The 17,629-nt window shown below is 44.8% G+C and overlaps 1 long non-coding RNA gene across 1 annotated transcript; it reads right to left on the minus strand.

Annotated features, from left to right (window-relative positions):
• Positions 1–3,253: 3,253 nt before the first annotated feature.
• Positions 3,254–13,291, minus strand: LOC311525108. Its single transcript, XR_014712685.1, has 3 exons — positions 13,101–13,291; positions 5,413–5,511; positions 3,254–3,419 (listed from the first exon to the last, which is right to left on the minus strand). It is a non-coding gene; the product is annotated as an uncharacterized lncRNA (long non-coding RNA).
• Between the last annotated feature and the right edge of the window lie 4,338 nt (positions 13,292–17,629).

Here is a 17,629-nt window from a genome sequence, read left to right on the forward strand (position 1 = left end):
TCAGATCTCAGCCATCAGGTGGCCCAGTCCATTATGGGCGAATGCCCAGGGCTGCAAACCCCCTGTCTACCTTGACATCTGGAACCTCTGGCGGTACTTCTCGGTGGACAGCCCCACCCAATCGAGGATGGCTGCTTTTACCACGTCACAGCTCCTGGCCTGTACTTCACTCAGGGTCATATAGGCTGCTTGGGATTTGCCAGCCAGGTAGGAAGCCAGATTCAGGGACAATGGTTGTTCTATCCCATCATGCCCCCATGGCTTCCCACTCAAAAGTGCCTAAGATGGCATCGGGGTCATCTACAGGGCTCCTCTTACAAAGTCCCAAGCCCGGTCCCCGAATGCCATCACACACCATGGGACTCACCATCTCCTGGAGGAGCTGCTGTTGTATGCTAGCCTGCTCTTGTATAAACTCCTGCAGGATCTTCTGCTGCTCAGCTTGCCAGCTAAGCAAGGCCTGCCTCTCCAGCTGGTGGGACTGCTGAAAGGTTTGCATAGCGTTTTGTACCACTTCCTGCTGTTTTACCAGCCATTGCAAGGTCTCCTCCACCTCCGGGCTGCCAAACTCTTGCTCTGGCACAAGATCCCAGAGAGGGTGCTGCAGGGCACTCTTGGCTCCTGCCCCTGCTGTGCTGACAAAGTCACTTGGAGACCCTGGGGTTTAATAACCACTGGTGCCATTTATTTACGGGTTGGGCTCCCACCACCTTTTTACCATACACAGCTTGAGTTCTAGTGGCTGCACCCAGGAGGGAAGAGCTATTGCTCAGCTGCTGCTCCCTTGCTCCCTCCCTTGGCTTCCTTCCTCCAGCCTTTTACATAGCCCTGGGCTAACTGGGCGGGCAGCTGTCTCCCAGTTCCCAATTAGGCAGAGGTTTTCTCTAGCTAGCTCCAATTTCCTTCCCTTAATGGGAGCTGGCGTGACAGAGGGCTGAGTCAGCGGTTCTTGTTCAGCACCCTGTCACAAGAACATAGGAGAGCAGTGCAGGATCTGTCCCTTCTCACAAAGATGACAGGGTGCACAGCAAAAAAGGGCCATTGAAAAAGGCCATGAAAGGAAGCCAGAAGCCCATGGAGTGCTGGGACAGAAAGCAATGCATCATGGAGCATTGAGCCTGGTTCCAAGATGCACCATCATCCGCTCTGCCTTCCCGCAACCCCTACTGACAGAAGGTGTTGAGCTGGACTGTGGGATAGGTACCAACAGTGCATTGCTCACACTGTTGATGATAGTTCTCCAACTGTGGACGCACTTTACTGACAGAGGGAGCGAGTGTGAACATGACATTCTGGTTTTTATTTTTCTGATTTTTGAGTGTCGACAAAACTTTGTAGTATAGACAAGGCCTTAATTCCGGCCTTTTCAACCAGTTTTGTACCGGACATGGAATTTGTGCTGCCGCAGAATTTCAGTGGTGTTTTAGAGACAGTCCACTACATCAGCGTGGGCAGCCACAAACCATGACACACAATGTTGAGGACTACAAAATGACTCTGCTTCCTAGAGGTCTTCGTGCCTTGAACATTGTTGATAAGAACACAGTTGGCTTGGCTTGACCGAACTGCATATGGGAAATAAATAAATAGTTCTTGAAGGTTTATATGGACAAAGTTAAAGATGAACAGGTGACAGAAACTGGTTCATAGTGAACAGTCTTTTATTATGTGGTGGTGGGAAATTAGCTGGATAGCTTAATTATGATTGGAAAGTTTAAAAATGTTTTGGGTGAAATCCTAACCCTACTGAAATCAATAGCAAAACTCTCATTGACTTCAACAGGGCCAGGATTTCACCTTTGCTCAGGTTAGGCTGTAGTAAGTGCCCTTCAGCCTTCACTGAAGTGTGCCTGTCTTTTCTGTATGTCTGTCCATAATAGACTGAACTACAGAACATCCTGGAACTCTTTCAAACTTTGAAGCTTATACTCATTCCTTTAAGTCACCATAGCGGTGGGAGCTTTTTCCAGGGAGTGACAGAAGTGCAATTGTGAGAAGGAACTAAATGTCAAAGGCTAAGTGGAAGAAAATCTAAACTTAAAAGCAATTGAAAATCTATAAATCCTATTTATAACACTGGAAGTGCCTAAAGCTTTTAAATTGAGATTCTCCCTTGGATATTAGCCCAATATATCCAAAAGAACATTAGGACACTTGATAATCTGAAAGCACGAACTGCACAGAGTTTATTCCAGGCACTGATGTTTACAAAAATGAGGAAGAGTCAGAGGAAACTTTACCTAACATATGAACAAAACCTGAAAATGTTTAAAAATTAAGTGCATGTTTACGGCAAAAGACCCACATTATCCTCTCATGTGACTGCATGATGATCATATTCACCAGACCTAGATAGATCTCTGGATATTTTCTTCATGGTCACAATGACCTTCAGCTACTGTGGTCAGTGGCAAATTAAAGCAAAAAGCCAGTATTTGTATTTACTTTGGTGTGTTGGGATTAATCCATGTTTACATATCTGAGTCATTCGAGTTACAATTTTTCACTGGATAAGTGCTGAAATCCCAAAGGGCAGGATGTTGCCTGACCCTTTATAATAGTTGTTAATAATTGTATTGATTGCCAGTTGATCAGAAGGTAATATGGTTCTTTTCCCAGAATTAAGTTTTCAGGGACCATCAAGGTGTGTGCAGGGGAGCCATTTCAGATTGCGAGGGGGGGTAGGGGTAGGACTTTAACCATGATTCCAAAGGCTACTTAGGCACCTGAAAACTTTCTTGTTTTTTTTGCAGATTACTTAGCTACAGTGCTCCTATCAGATAATAATTTCTAAATCCTATATAAAAATAGAAAATTAAATAAATATTAGACCCACTCAGCTCTAATACTTGTTCTGACATCTTGTGTCAATTCACTTAAGGGACACTAGTTAGTTTTAAAAAATTAATGTATATTCTTACTAACTCTTGACCACAGCAATTGAAACAATTGTAGAAAAACCTAGATTACTTGCTATCACTTTTTTTCAGTTCATCAAGCTTAGAATAGATCATTTAACTTTTGGAAACACCCTATTAGGGCAAGGCCCGTGGTTTATACTGCACCTGCCTGGGGCTCTAGGGGTGTTACCCTACTACAAATAATAGACTACAACATGACTTTAAACAGGAATGAAACTGACACTTTCAAATCACTTTCACAGTATTGCCAAAGCCAAATATTCAAAAATCAAGAATCAGGCTCACTAAAAATCATGAGATTGGCTTTAAAATAATGAGATTATGTAAAAATAATAGATTAGGTGTTCTTTTTATTTACATTCTTCTTTTTGAGCCTTGAGGGTGCACTGGGGTCACAATTAGAAGCTTTCTCCACAGCCACAAGGGCTAGAAACTTCCATTTTTCTGTAAGAATGAAGGCTGAAATCATCACATATCACTTGGCTCCAGGACTTGGGGCTTTAAAGAAAACAATAATTATCATGAGACTCATGAGAAAATCATGAGAGTTGGCAACACTGCACTTCTGTCGAAAGGCGAATTACTTTCCAGAAGGCTCTTAAACACAACACTCCAGTGATTGAGTTGCAGTTTTAACAGGCGAATATTTTAAATCAAACACCAAGAAAATTCAATGTTTTAAAGTTGGGGAAGAAATTAAGACTTCTGAGGTATATCAGGGCCACTGCAGACAGGAAAGGAAAATAAACAGGCACAGGAGCTCTGGGCAACTCTTCCTCTTGAAAGAAAGTTGGAGGGTCAAATCTTCTAGTCCTTAATCAAGTAAAACTTCTATTGCCATCAGCACCTCCATTCATAGATATAAACATCACAGTGAACATGTGATAACATGTGTGGTCAATAACTATACACTTCATATTTAAATATCTGAGCCATCTTATCAAGAGTTACACATCTTATATGCATTGGCTCAGGGACTACATTTTCTAGCATATTCTGAACAGTGCTGAGCACATAGGTCATGCCCAGTGAATAACACAAATCATGACAATAATGGTCAACTTTATTGACTCTGTGGATGCAATTTCTGTTCTTTGTCCTGGAATTGGCCTGAATACAGCTGAAACCCTAAGAATTTGCTGTATAATCACATCTGATACTCATACGACGCTTTCTCATTCCTTCCTCTTCTCAAATTCAGAACAAAAAATGACAAAACAAAATGGTTTTCAGTTAAAATCTAAAATTGCACAGCAGGCATTCCTCTGCAGCCCAGCCTGGGACAGAGCCTGCCACTTATTGGTGGTGAAGTGCTCTCTGCTCATTAGACCCTCATTCTCTTTTCTTTCTTCATCCTTCCTGACCTCTGTGCTGCTTTTGATACTGTCAACCATGCCATTGTTCTCAATCATTTGGGACCGTGTGCTGAAGTCTCAGAGAACTGGCTTGCTTGGTTTTGCTCCCATCCATCAAAGGCCACTCTTTTGTAGCAGTTAGCAGAGAGAAAGGCTGGTCCAGTGGATCGGGAACTAGTCCTGAGAGACCTGTGTTCTATTTCCCCCCCGCAACATGGACTTCCTGTATGACCTCAGGTCAGTGCCTTAAGGACAGAGTGTCAAAGGTTTTTAGGCACCCAAAGATGTAGCTAGGCATCTAGTGGGTTTTTTATAAAGCACCTAACCTTCTAGGCATTTTTGAAAATCCCACTAGGTGCCTAAATACCTTTGAAAATCTGTCTGTTAGTCTCTCTGTGCCCCAGTTCCCCATCTGTACAGTGGAGATAACAGCACTGCTCTACCTCACCCGGGGCTGTGATGTGAGGCACTCAGATACTATGATGATGGGGCCACATAAGTACCAGAGGTAGGGTGGGAACTTCTGTATACCACAGCTATCCCTTCCCTGGGTTTTGGCCCCTTCTTTTCACTTCTGCCACTCATATCTTCCTCTTTTCTGAATGTAGCATTGGCTCAGAAGGCTTGCCTGTATTTGTTCTGAGTCCCCTGTATTCTCTCTTCAACCCCCCCGCCCCGCCCCCCGCCCCATCGAGGTATTCCTGTTTTACAGGTTCAGCCAAGGACTTCCAGATCCTTGATTTCATTACTAGTTTTTTCTTAGCTTAATCACCCTGCCTCTATTTGTAAACAAAACACTGACTTCCTGCCCCAGGGACACAAGCTGGGAAAAACACCTCTCTGCAGCACTCACATTCCACACTCATGCTGAGCAGGTCAGAGCTCCGCCTGGGAGCACACCTCCTCCATGAAACTCCACGTGGGAGGGCAGCCCCCCTCTGCCCTATATAACTGGCACCCTTGGGTGTGTGGCAAGGACAGTCACACGGAGGACAAAGTACAGCCTTAGAGATTTTTATTAAAACAAAGAATAAAGCCAGAAAAGCTCTGAGCCACATAAAAAGACAGGAGTAGTCCAGTATTGGGGATATCTGTGGTATCATTCTTTGCACAAGCTCTTAAATCTGCATACTTACACCCTTCCTTGAGGACCCAGTGGTAAGAGTCAAAGGGCTCTGGCTTGCCAAATGAGTCCGATGGTCCAGGTTCTTCAATGTCCAAGATTGATGGTAGATCTGAAAGGTCAAATGATGGAAAAACTAACAATGATGGAAAGCAGCTCTAAGCTAAAACTAAAAATTAACTCTCCACATGGTGATTTGCCCTATCATAGGCCCTGAGCACCATCATGAATATTAATGCTAATACTCAGCCTTCCGTGCCCAAATCTAATTTCCTCACCCACATAATATTGAGGTGTACTTATTCTATAGGTTAACATATTAATAAATATTAATGCCACTTAGCTCATTCATATCCATCACTTCTTGCTTAAACCAGTTTACAGTTATTCCATGTTCCTGTGGTTGCTGTTTACCACTAAGTTCTGACTCCTGCCATTAAGTGAGCTACTTTGAATTCCCCAAAAGCTAAGGGTAACTGTCAGATTATTTATCTATGCCAAAGGTTACAGGCCTACTATACTTGACTATAGTCATGCTAACTTCCTTAAGCTAAAAGAAAAGGAGTACTTGTGGCACCTTAGAGTCTAACAAAGTCTGATGTCTTACAGGATACAGGCCTGTAGGCTTCTTGAATTACAGCCGAATATAATAAAGGCTAAACTAGTCCTTTGGACTACGAGGAAGCTGCTCTGCTAATAGTACATGACTTTAGAATTCCCCCCCACTCAAGGTGAAACAGTGGAAATCTCTGGTTTATTTCCAGTCGGCATGACACATTTTTATTTCTATTGTAGACAGGAGAGGTTTGTGTGTGTGTGTGTGTGTGTGTGCGCGCGCACGTGCGGGGGAATTTATATTTTGTTCAGTCCTTCGAGATCTTTGGGCACTGGGTGCCCATATATTAAAACTTAATAATAATAATACATTTTCTTGTAGAACGTTAATATTCCTCTAAGATCTTAAGCCATTTCTGCTGGCCTCTGATGCATCTACATCATACCTAATTTTTGAACTGCATGTACATAGCAGTGTATGAAGTCCTCCAAGTAAATTAGGTCTGAAGATGTCAACTGTTAATCGGTAGTATGAACCAATGCAAGAGGAGGGTTCTAAACAGAAACTCTGTAGTGAGACAGGAGAGAGAGAGAGTGAACATATAGCTAAGTTTTTTGATCAGCGTGAGGAGATTCTTTCCCACTGTCACGTTAATGTCTCTGAACTGATGACTATTTCCATGTGACCTACGTGTGAAAACAGTTGAAGTAGATGAGAACAGAAAGAGGAACTCACTAAATGTGGTGGCTGTCATAACAGTTGTATGAGAACGTAGCATTGTGGTGACCCTCGGGCCGTGAGATGAAGTGTATCTGTTGGACTACAAGCCGTCAGGAACAGTATCCCCGATAATGTCGAGGCAAATCTGGTAGCTGAACTTTGTGACTTTGTCCTCACGCATAACTATTTCACATTTGGGGACAATGTATACCTTCAAATCAGTGGCACTGTTATGGGTACCCACATGGCCCCACAGTATGCCAACATTTTTATGGCTGACTTAGAACAATGCTTCCTCAGCTCTCGTCCCCTAATGCCCCTACTCTACTTGTGCTACACTGTTGACATCTTCATCATCTGGACCCATGGAAAAGAAGGCCTTGAGGAATTCCACCATGATTTCAACAATTTCCATCCCACCATCAACCTCAGCCTGGACCAGTCCACACAAGAGATCCATTTCCTGGACACTATGGTGCTAATAAGCAATGGTCACATAAACACCACCCTATACCAGAAACCTACTGACCGCTATTCCTACCTACATGCCTCCAGCTTTCATCCAGACCACACCACACGATCCATTGTCTACAGCCAAGCTCTATGATACACCGCATTTGCTCCAACCCCTCAGACAGAGACAAACACCTGAAAGATCTCTATCAAGGATTCTTACAACTACAATACCCACCTACTGAAGTGAAGAAACAGATTGACAGAGCCAGAAGAGTACCCAGAAGTCACCTACTACAGGACAGGCCCAACAAAGAAAATAACAGAATGCCACTAGCCGTCACCTTCAGCCCCCAACTAAAACCTCTCCAACGCATCATCAAGGATCTACAACCTATCCTGAAGGATGACCCATCACTCTCACAGATCTTGGGAGACAGGCCACTCCTTGCTTACAAACAGCCCCCCAACCTGAAGCAAATACTCACCAGCAACCACACACCACACAACAGAACCACTAACCCAGGAACCTATCCTTGCAACAAAGCCCGTTGCCATGTATGAATGGTACTGAGTGGCCCAGTTAAACTGACCTAATCCTGGTGTCAACAGCGCTACATTAATGGGAGAATGTAGTGGGACAGCTGCCCCACTTCTGCAGAATAGGGATTAAAAGCAGCCCTTGAGAGGGCTGCAGCTGGGAAAAGGAGTGAAAGCAGCTGAGGGAGTAGCTGACTACAGGTGTGGCCAGCCCAATCAGGCCACCGCTGACTCTATAAAGGGGCTGTGAGCCAGGAGTTGAAAAAGTCTCACTCTAGCCCTGGAGTATGAAGGGCTAGCTGCCTGGGAGCAAGGTCTCTGAGCAGTGCAGTGGCAAAGGGAGCTCCACCTGGAAAACCCCCAGGCTATAGGCCTTGTTAAAGGCCCAAAGAGGTACCGGGGCTGCAGAGATGTAGCCCGGGGATAGGCAAAGGCAGCAGGTCCTAACCCCTTGCCAATGATGAGTGGCCATTACAGACTGCAGTCTGCCCCAGTGAGTGGGGGCTAGATGATGACTGGCAGTAGCCACTGAGGCAAGGTGGGTTTAGAGGATTGGGGGTTCCCCTGGGAGGGGAAACCCAAAGTAAGGAGGTATTGCTGGGGCAGAATCCTGAGATAAAGGGCACCAGGGTCTAGGAGGTGAGACACCAGCCTGCAGAGGGCGCTCCATATGCTGGAGAGCTAATTCCCAAGACGACCAGCAGGAGGCGCCGCAGCAGTGAGTCTCAATCACTACAGAGAATTCTCCTGTCAATCCAAGCCAGGCCAAATTTATATTCCAAGGAAAGGGAAAAACAATTAGTTATTTTTATCTTGTATAGTCATACTTTGAACAATTCCTAGAGAATGCTAGAATCCAGGGATTTAAATATAGATTTTTATTAAGTATTCTTGGAACAGCAGCACAGCAAGAATACTTAACAAGCTGCTGTTACACAGTTAGGTGAACAAAGACTCCGTCAGTGAAAGCAGCCTTTTAAATAGTCTTTTAACTCCTTCTCTCCATGTAGGCCTGTACACTTTACACAGATTCATTCCAATCATCACTTTGCAGGCTTCAGGTCCCAGAAAATATCACCACCACCAATCATGCATAGTCTATTGAAAACCTTTGTGCCAGGCAAAGTGCCAATTCTTTGTGGTATCGCACTAGGCATCTTGTTGTGGAGTTCCCAGATCTGGTTCAATCCTGTGAATCCACAAATCTCCAGAGCTTGGATATTGAGTGCAACTACACCTATATTCCCCCTTAGTGAGTGCCATTGGTGGACCATAATCAGACTCATGGCTCCTCTGTTGGGTGGAGACATGCAACTCTTTCCCTTCTGACCAGGTTATTTCCAGGCTGCACAATTGCCTGCTTCCACTGTGAATTCCCCAGCGTATCACACTGCCTGAGTACATCTGCTTTTGCTTTTCCCCGCAGAGGCTATAAATTGCGTATTGCCCACAATTATAAAGTACCACCCAACTTTTCCTAAGCAAGCACATTTATTCTTAAGATGAAAGCATAACAGAGAAAATATTAAAAGCAATAAAAGAACTTACATATATGTTAATAAGCTTAGCAAAGATCACCCATCACCAAGAAGGGCTGTGGTAGGGGTCAGTCCTTCAGCTCCACCAAGTGTTTTTTTCTATAGTAATGAATTGATACCAGCTGTTAACTCAGAACAAGCGCACTCTATGAATCCGAGGGACATTCCTTTATACAGTTTAGGACTCTGGTCTTGTCCTCATGTAACAGGTGATCGTCAGACAAAGGTTCCCTCTTCAGTTTGAAGCTTCAAAAGGTTGAGTTCTTGCATACCTGGAAGGTGTATATTTGCATACACCTCCCCCTAGAGCAGGGGTGGCCAGCCTGAGAAGGAGCCAGAATTTACCAATGTACATTGCCAAAGAGCCACAGTAATACGTCAGCAGCCCCCATCAGCTTCCCCGCCCCCAGCGCTTCCCATCCACCAGCAGCCCTGCTGATCAGTGCTTCCCCGCACCTCCCAATCAGCTGTTTTGTGGCATGCGGGAGGTTCTGGGAAAGAGGGGGAGGAGCGAGGGCATGGCAGGCTCGGGGGATAGGGCGGGAAGGGGTGGAGTGGGGGCAGAGCCTGTGGCAGAGGTAAGGGTGGGGCAGTGAGCACCCCCCGGCACATTGGAAAGTTGGTGCCTGTAGCTCCAGCCCCGGAGTCGGTACCTAGACAAGGAGCCGCGTCTTAACTTCTGAAGAGCCGCATGTGGCTCCGGAGCCACAGGTCGGCCATCCCCGCCCTAGAGATTTCCTGGAAATCCACTTAACTTTAAATGTTCATTTTTGTCTGGCACATTGTTTAAAAGAGTCCTTTGAAGCTCATAGTACTTACCAGCATTTATATTAGAAACAAACAGTACATACAATCCCACAATAATACTTAAACATTTGCATTTTAATACAACGAATTTCTAAGATACTTAAAATCAATTTAATAGGTTTTAACTTAATTCAGTAGTGTTTGTCCAGGATATTGCCATATCTGTCACAGGGATAACAAACTTACTTCCACTCTTTTTGCTGTGAAATATTATTTAACTCCTCTCAGATATTTTCTGCCTGCCTGCATGGCAGGGCTAAATTCTGGGAAGATTCTTCTTCCTTTATAGGCTGTTTTTTTCTTCTTTTTTAATACATTCACAGCTATCCTTACGCACAGAAAGGAGATGATTGAAGTTCCTCCTAAAATTTTATTTCTTCTTGGTACCTCTGAAGGACCTAGTACAGTGGTTCTCAACCAGGGGTACACATACCCCTGGGAGTTTGCAGAAGTCTTCTATCAACTCATCTAGATATGTGCCTAGTTTTACAAACTGCATAAAAAGCACTAGCAAAGTCAGTACAAACTAAAATTTCATACAGACAAAGACCTATTTATACTGCTCTATATACTATACACTGAACTGTAAGCACCAGTATTTATATGGTAAAAATGAGAAAGTAAGACAGCAATAGTGTGCTGTCACACTTCTGTATTTTTGTCTGATTTTGTAAGCAAGTTGTTTTTAAGTGAGGTGAAAACTGGGGGGTAACCAAGACAAATCAGACTCCTGAAAGGGGTACAGTAGTCTGAAGAGGTTGAGAGCCACTGACCTAGTCGATTTCCCACCTCCACCAGAGCAAATAGTATTTATATTAATCTTAAATAATTTAGGCAGAAGCTTTTCCTAAAATTCTGCATCATCTGGATTTTTCATTCGTGTTGGAATCTCACACCCCAAATACATATCTCCTGGGAGAGTTATTGTTTTTTTTAAAAGAAACACTTCTCTGCAGTGTATTGCATTTAATCAGGTCTCTATTCTGAGTAGAACTAAGTGACGTTTTTGAACAAAAGTTTTTCAGCAAAAAAAATGGAAATTCGACAACACTGAAACATTTCACAAATTTCTGTTGATTTTGCTGAAATGCTTGGAAAGCCTCACCAAAAAAAAAAAAACCCCTAACAATGAAAATGTTTCATTTTGACTTTTAGAAAGGAAATACTTTGATTTTTTTTTATTTGAAACTTTTTTGAAATTTCCTTCAGCTATACCTGGCTTTCAGAACAGCTGCCCACTGTCACTCATCAAATCTGGGCAGCACACATACTTCTCTAACCCATTGCTGGGTGAGGAATGAGCCCTTGCTCATCCCAGTACAGAAGAGACACAAAGCTGGCAAAATGCTAACTTCGCCCTGTCCTTCACTTTTCTCCCTGATTGTTAAGTCTCAAGCTAGGTTCCCTGTCAGCTGCGTGGTCACATAGGTCCCCCGGCCCGACCCAGCCCAGCCCTTCCGGAGCTGTCGGGGAGCGGAGCCCCTTGCTCGGCCCAGCCTAGTCCAGCCAGAACTGTCACAGGCAGGGAGAGGCGCCCCCACCCCCAGGCCAGGTGCTGCTTGTGGGGAGAGAAAGCTGGGAGGAGTCCTCTCTCCCTGCCTTAGCCCCAGGGCAGCCTGCACCCCCAAATCCCTCATCCCTTGCCCCACACCAGAGCCCCCTGCGCTCCAACCCTCATCCCCAGCCCTGAGCCTTCTCCTGCACCCCAATCCCCTCATCCCTGACCCCAGTCAGAGCCCTCATGCCCCACATACCCTAACCCTCTGCCCTAGCCCTGAGCTCCCTCCCAAACCCCTCACCTACAGCCCCACCCCAGAGCCCATACCCCCTGCACTCCAACCCTCAGCCCGAGTCCTGAGCTCCCTCCCACATCCTCATCCCAGAGCCCGCACCCCCAGCCAGAGCCCTCCCCCCCCGCACCCAAACCCTCTGCCCCAGCCCTGAGCCCCCTCCCACATTCCGAACCCCTCGGCCCTATGCTGCCACATGAATTTTGTTATATGCCACACATCACCTCCATATTGATGCACATAACAAAATTAATTCTGCACATGGGTGGGAAAAATTAGAGAGAACCCTGGTCAAATCAAGCTCAGCTTTGGCACAGAGATGAACTCGGTCCTGAAAGCTTAGCATTCAGAGGAAGCAGATGTGACGCAACCCTATGGAGTGAGGGTTGAAGGAGACTCTTGCTGATCTTCAGTGATGGGGCAGGCTCCTTAGAAATTTGGGGCTTCTGACTCTGCCACTACTTGGAAAATTATTGCTAACTTGTCTGGCAAAGGCCTTCCATCTCTCCTATTTAAGTCTGAATTTGCATATTGGGAGCTCATGGAAGGAGGAACTTCTTTAATAAAAAGACCAGGCTGTTCTGTTATGCTGGAAAGAATGAGTGAAAGAGGGGGTTGGGGGAGGGAGAGAAGTATGGAATGGAAATTGGGAGAAACAAAGAAAGGGGAAGAGAAAAGAAAGAGGCAAAACCAGACAAGAATAGGGATGAAATAGATGCAAAAATAAAGGGAATGGGGTAAGAAAAAGAGTAGGTGAATAATGATATTTAAAGGGGGGAGGCAGCAGATATCAAGGGTTAAGGGTTCCCAAAACCACTGTAATTTTAGCACACAAATATCTCAAGTGAACCAATGTGTTCCAATCATCATCTTCCATGACACGGAGAGAGGCCTCTGCCATCTTCCCCTCAAACACACACAACCCTTCACAGCCATTAGACACGTTAGGCAATTTGAATTTCACAATTTGAAAGCTGGATTTCTTTTGTCTGCTGATTGGTTGTTTGTTTGCTCTTTCTCATTCCCTGTACTCCTGGCTTCTTTCTCCCTACCGTTCAGTCTACTCTCCCTCCTTTGTTTACCTCCCACTTTACAATCCTTCCATAGCCAGCCTCACTCTCCCCGTTCTTTCCTTTCCCCATCTTCCCTTTTCTTCCTTCCTTAATGTCTCTCTTAATCATACTTCCTTCCAGTCCCTTCCTCTTCTTTACTCCTACTTCCTGCCATTCCCCTCATTCCATTCCTGGTCCCGTAATAGAAAAAAGAAGTTGATAAATAAAAGAGAAGTGAAACTCACCAGACCATGACTCACTCCCATCTTTGCCCTGACCTTCATGCTTGGAAACCTCACCCCTTCTCCACCTTGTCTTTTTAGAAGGTAAGCTGTTCAGGGCAGGGATGGTCTTTCACCCTGTGCTTGTACAGCATGCTGTGCTAGGAGATCTTGTTCCTGCCTGAGGCCTCCGGGCACTATGACACTGTCAATAATAATTAATGAAGCGCTGTGCGTACGGAAGAGGCAGGTGGGTTGACGACATGAATTGACATTTGGGAACATATATGTCTGTTAATAAAAGGCTGTTACAGAGATTTCTACTGTTACTGCGTAAGGCATTAGCTGCTTAAGACTGCCATTAAATTCCATGAGTTACACATTAACATACGAGAAATGATCAGAGCTGTGTGTATTTGACTGTTGGAGAATTCTACGCGTAAGTGAGTTTAATGAATGTTAGCTGTAGATTGAAGTAAACACCTTGGGCCAGATCCTCAGAGAGTATAAATTGCTCCAGCTCTGATGTTAGTGGAGCTATGCCAATTTACATGAGCTGAGGAGCTTGCTCATAGTACAGTGTTGTACCTCCTAGAAATTCTGACACAACAATGTCAAGGCTGGAGTACAGGGGTATTTTGGGGTGGTCTCAGTGTATTACAATGTCATGTCTAGCACTAAATGGTGCTTTTTAAAAAAGAGCAAGCTATATAGGAGAGAGATAACTAACAGAACAAGGGGTGAAGACTGACACCACTGTATACTTCCATACAGGGCCGTCCTTACCCATACGCAAACTACACAGCTGGGAAGGGCACCACACAATTTGGGGCACCAAATTGCCCCAAATTTCCTGGTGCCCTAAGCAGCTGTGTGCTGCTCCAGCGGCCAGCCTGATCCCCTGGCTGGCTCAGCTGCCCCCGCCGCTGCCCCACCCCTGCCCCAAAGCCCCTGCCCCTGCTCTGCCCTAGCCCACTTCTTCCCACCCCTGCTCTGCCCCAGCCGCACCCCCACTCCACCCCTTCCCCTGCGCTAAGTCCCGGGGGACTGCAGCAGGGTTCAGGTGCGCCCTGCACTCACCAGGTGGCGGGAAGTGGGGCGATCCAGCCTCAGCCCACCCTGCTCCGCCGGTGAGTGCTGCGGGGCGGTTCCCCCTTGCCCCCCAAGTCTCAACGCTGGGCGCCAGGGGAGCAGAGCGGAGTGGGTTGGGGCTGGGTTGCTCTACTTCCCGCTGCCCCCTGAGTGTGGGGTCGTCCCGCCCTGCAATCACTGGGCAGCAGAAAGTGGAGCGACCTGGCCCCAACCCGCTCCACTCCACCGCCTTGCGCTGTTGGGTGGTTTCCCCCCTGCCCCCAAGCCTGCTCCTGCCCCGCACAGACCTTGGGCGCAGCCCCCCTCCTCCCACAGAGGCATGGGGATGGTACGGCACCACAATGTCTAGGGATGGCCCTGCTTCCATAGCTTTTGTAGGGGAAACCTTTTCTATTTTCCACAGCCATTGAGAACTCAAGACACACCACAAAGGGTTGAGGAGAGATTTGGGAGGCACAGTATGTGGGGTTTCTCTCAGCAGCCTTGAAGAATGGGGTTTGTGTAGGAAAGCCAGAGAAATGAGGGCAGAGCTAGTGGATCTGTCATATGGTAGAATGTTTGTGTTCCACTCCTTGCTGTGACAGGAGGAGGTTGAGTGAGCTCACTTGGTTCAGTCCTACACTGCAGAAACTTGCCAAAGAGCCCTCCAGCTACGGCTAATTAGGAACAGGAAATAAAAGGAAGTGACAAGTTTAGCTACAGATCTGTATGGCTTCACTGCTATTGTTGTTCACGCTAGCAAGATCAAAGCTAGTTTGGGTATGCCTACGTGTACTGCATTCAGACCTTTGATTGCAGTGTATACATATGAGGAAGCAAAGACACTCATTCACGCTGAGAGTAATGAAACGGAGACAGACAGATTCAAAATGAAGGCAGGTGTGACTTCCGTCTCATTGAGAATGATGGGAGATAGCAGCCATTTTGAAAGAGGCAAATTTTTTGTGGAATTCTTTGTAGTAAACTATTGTATCATACAGACTCTAATGCAAAAAAAATTCAGTTATGAAGCATAATTGGAAAGAATTGCCATTAATTCTTTAAAAAAATTAGTGTATCCTACCGACAAGATTTCAGAGAGTTTAACTATAAGGGAACTTTGAAGAAACTGTTATTCTGTTACTGAGATCATTAGAGGCAGAAAAAGGTCTGACTGTGGGCGCTAAGTTTCTTAAAGGACCCATTTGTAATTAATTGTAATGACTAAACTAAGAAATTTGTAAACTCTGAGAAAATTTAAATTATTCAGAGTAAACGCTGGGATTTTGGGGAGGATATGTTGGATTTTTTTCATACATAACAGAGAATGGAATCCCTGCTTCGTGTGCAAAACTCAACACCACCTTAACTGTAGAGATGTTATTGCTACCTCCATAATGTTTATCATCTTGATATATTAATTTTCTCTTATTTTCTCTCTTGATCTTAAAAATTGTATTTGTAAAAGTTGAGATTTTGAGTTAATTGGCCTGAGTCATATCTGGTCACCAGATAGCTTGGCACACCATCCTAAATAGTTTTGAGACAGCAGCAATCTCTCACCAGATATGCATAGACAGTATCTTTATAACATTGTTAGTGCTTGTTCAGTATTTGATGTTTCATAATGCAACTTTAAAATAATACCATTCTGATTAATCACTGCCAAAAAAGTACCTGTAAACCACAAAAATGCTATGGCAAGTGTTTGCAGTTACAGTAAAATATTAACAGGTATCCTGTAAAACAGCAGCAACAAAACACTTTTTAAAAGTATTGGATTTTCTGTCATGCTAATTTTGTTTATTGAATAATAAAAATATGCCTATACAATGCTGTAGGTACTCTATAACTACTAATATAACAAAACTTGAGTGGCATTCTTCTTATTCTTTGATTTCCTGTCTTTCAGCTCAACAGTGGCAATGGAAGACTTAATTCAGCCTCCACCACATTTTATCTTGTTCCAGCTTTGTGACTTTGTTCATCTTTTAATGTTCTTCACTGCATCTATCCTACGCATCCTTCGTCTTCCTCTATTTCTAGTTTCTTGTACTCTGGTATGTATCGCCATGTATGGTATCCTTCCTGGGTCTATTCTTGACATGTGACCAATCCATCTCAGTCATTTTTCTTTAATCGTCTGTAACAGTGTTATTTCTTGCCAGAGCTATTTTCTTGTATGTTCATTTTTTTATTTTCTGCAGTCCTGAGACTCTCAGTATTCCTCTCAGCCAGTTCATTTATTCAGTCAGATCTTTCATTCATCAGCTTTCCTCTACCTCAGCACTCTGACCCATACAGTAATATCGGCATGACAGTTGTCTCATATTTGCTGATTTTTGTTTTTATTGAACTGACTTTAGCCTTTTAGTCATTTAGCAGCATTAAAGTCTTCAAAAAGAACTCTGCCAGCCTGTACCTTTTCACCCCTTTCTCACTGTGGGGAAGCCCTCTCCAAAACCCCTGTCTTTTGAAGTTTGCTCGGAAGACCCCCAATTTGGTCTCCTTGAGACTGGGGAAAGGGTAGGGAGGGGGGAAGAAGTTTCACAATCTGAACCCTCACAGATAATGGTCTGCCAGCCACTCCCCTCTTTTAGATGAAGGGGAAATCCAGCTCAAACACCTCGGCTGACTACAGCTGTGGCAGTCTGGCATGGGAAGAGAGGTGATCTCTGGGGTAGGCCATGTATAGGTGATTACCAACACGTTAAACTCCACCAGTGGGCAGTCGGTAGAGATCTCAGTGCACCGGTGTCCTACGTCCCCAGGGTGGTGCTCCGGTGAGTAATAAAGCCACTGATTTCGGTACTAACTTCAGTTTCTGTTTTAAGCATTTGAAGCATCTGGCCCTGTCACTGGCCCCTACTGAAAGACAGGATACAGGCTAGATGGACCATTGGTCTGATCCACTATGGCCATTCTTATATTCTTATGAGGGTGGTTAGGGATGGGCCAATGAGGCTGGGGTCAGAGATAAAAGCATTCCATATCTTTTTCTCAAAACTTGGCCTATTTCTCCAACTGTTGGAGAAATATGCACATCCTTTTTCTGAAGTCTGGTTTTCAATCACAGGGTGAAGCTGAAGCATCAAAACTCAGGGAGGCTATTTTTGTGATGTTTCAGGTTCCTGACTGTAAGCAGAAGTGCCAGAAATCTTGTGAGCATTTTCTTGTGAGTTTTTCAGCCCATGTGTGCAGAGTCAGGAGGTTCAAATAACCTTTGACTAAGCATCTAACCCTTTTGATATGCAATGGTAGAAAATAATTTGAAACATTCCTCTACTGTTGAGACCCCAATAAGGCTAAATGCTGATTGGTGCTTAATGGTGCCTGTTGATTTTTATGTCCCTTAACAACTCATGCAAGGAAATGGCCTTCTCCCATTTTCCATTCTGCTCCACTGCACTTTGAGCCTGGAATGCTCTGTATGGTATATGCTCTGAGTTTCTAGGAAGGGACATGGAACTTTACAAATAGCG

This window comes from Lepidochelys olivacea (genome assembly GCF_965140295.1).
Source record: "Lepidochelys olivacea isolate rLepOli2 genome assembly, chromosome: 8".
NCBI classification, from domain to species: domain Eukaryota; kingdom Metazoa; phylum Chordata; order Testudines; family Cheloniidae; genus Lepidochelys; species Lepidochelys olivacea.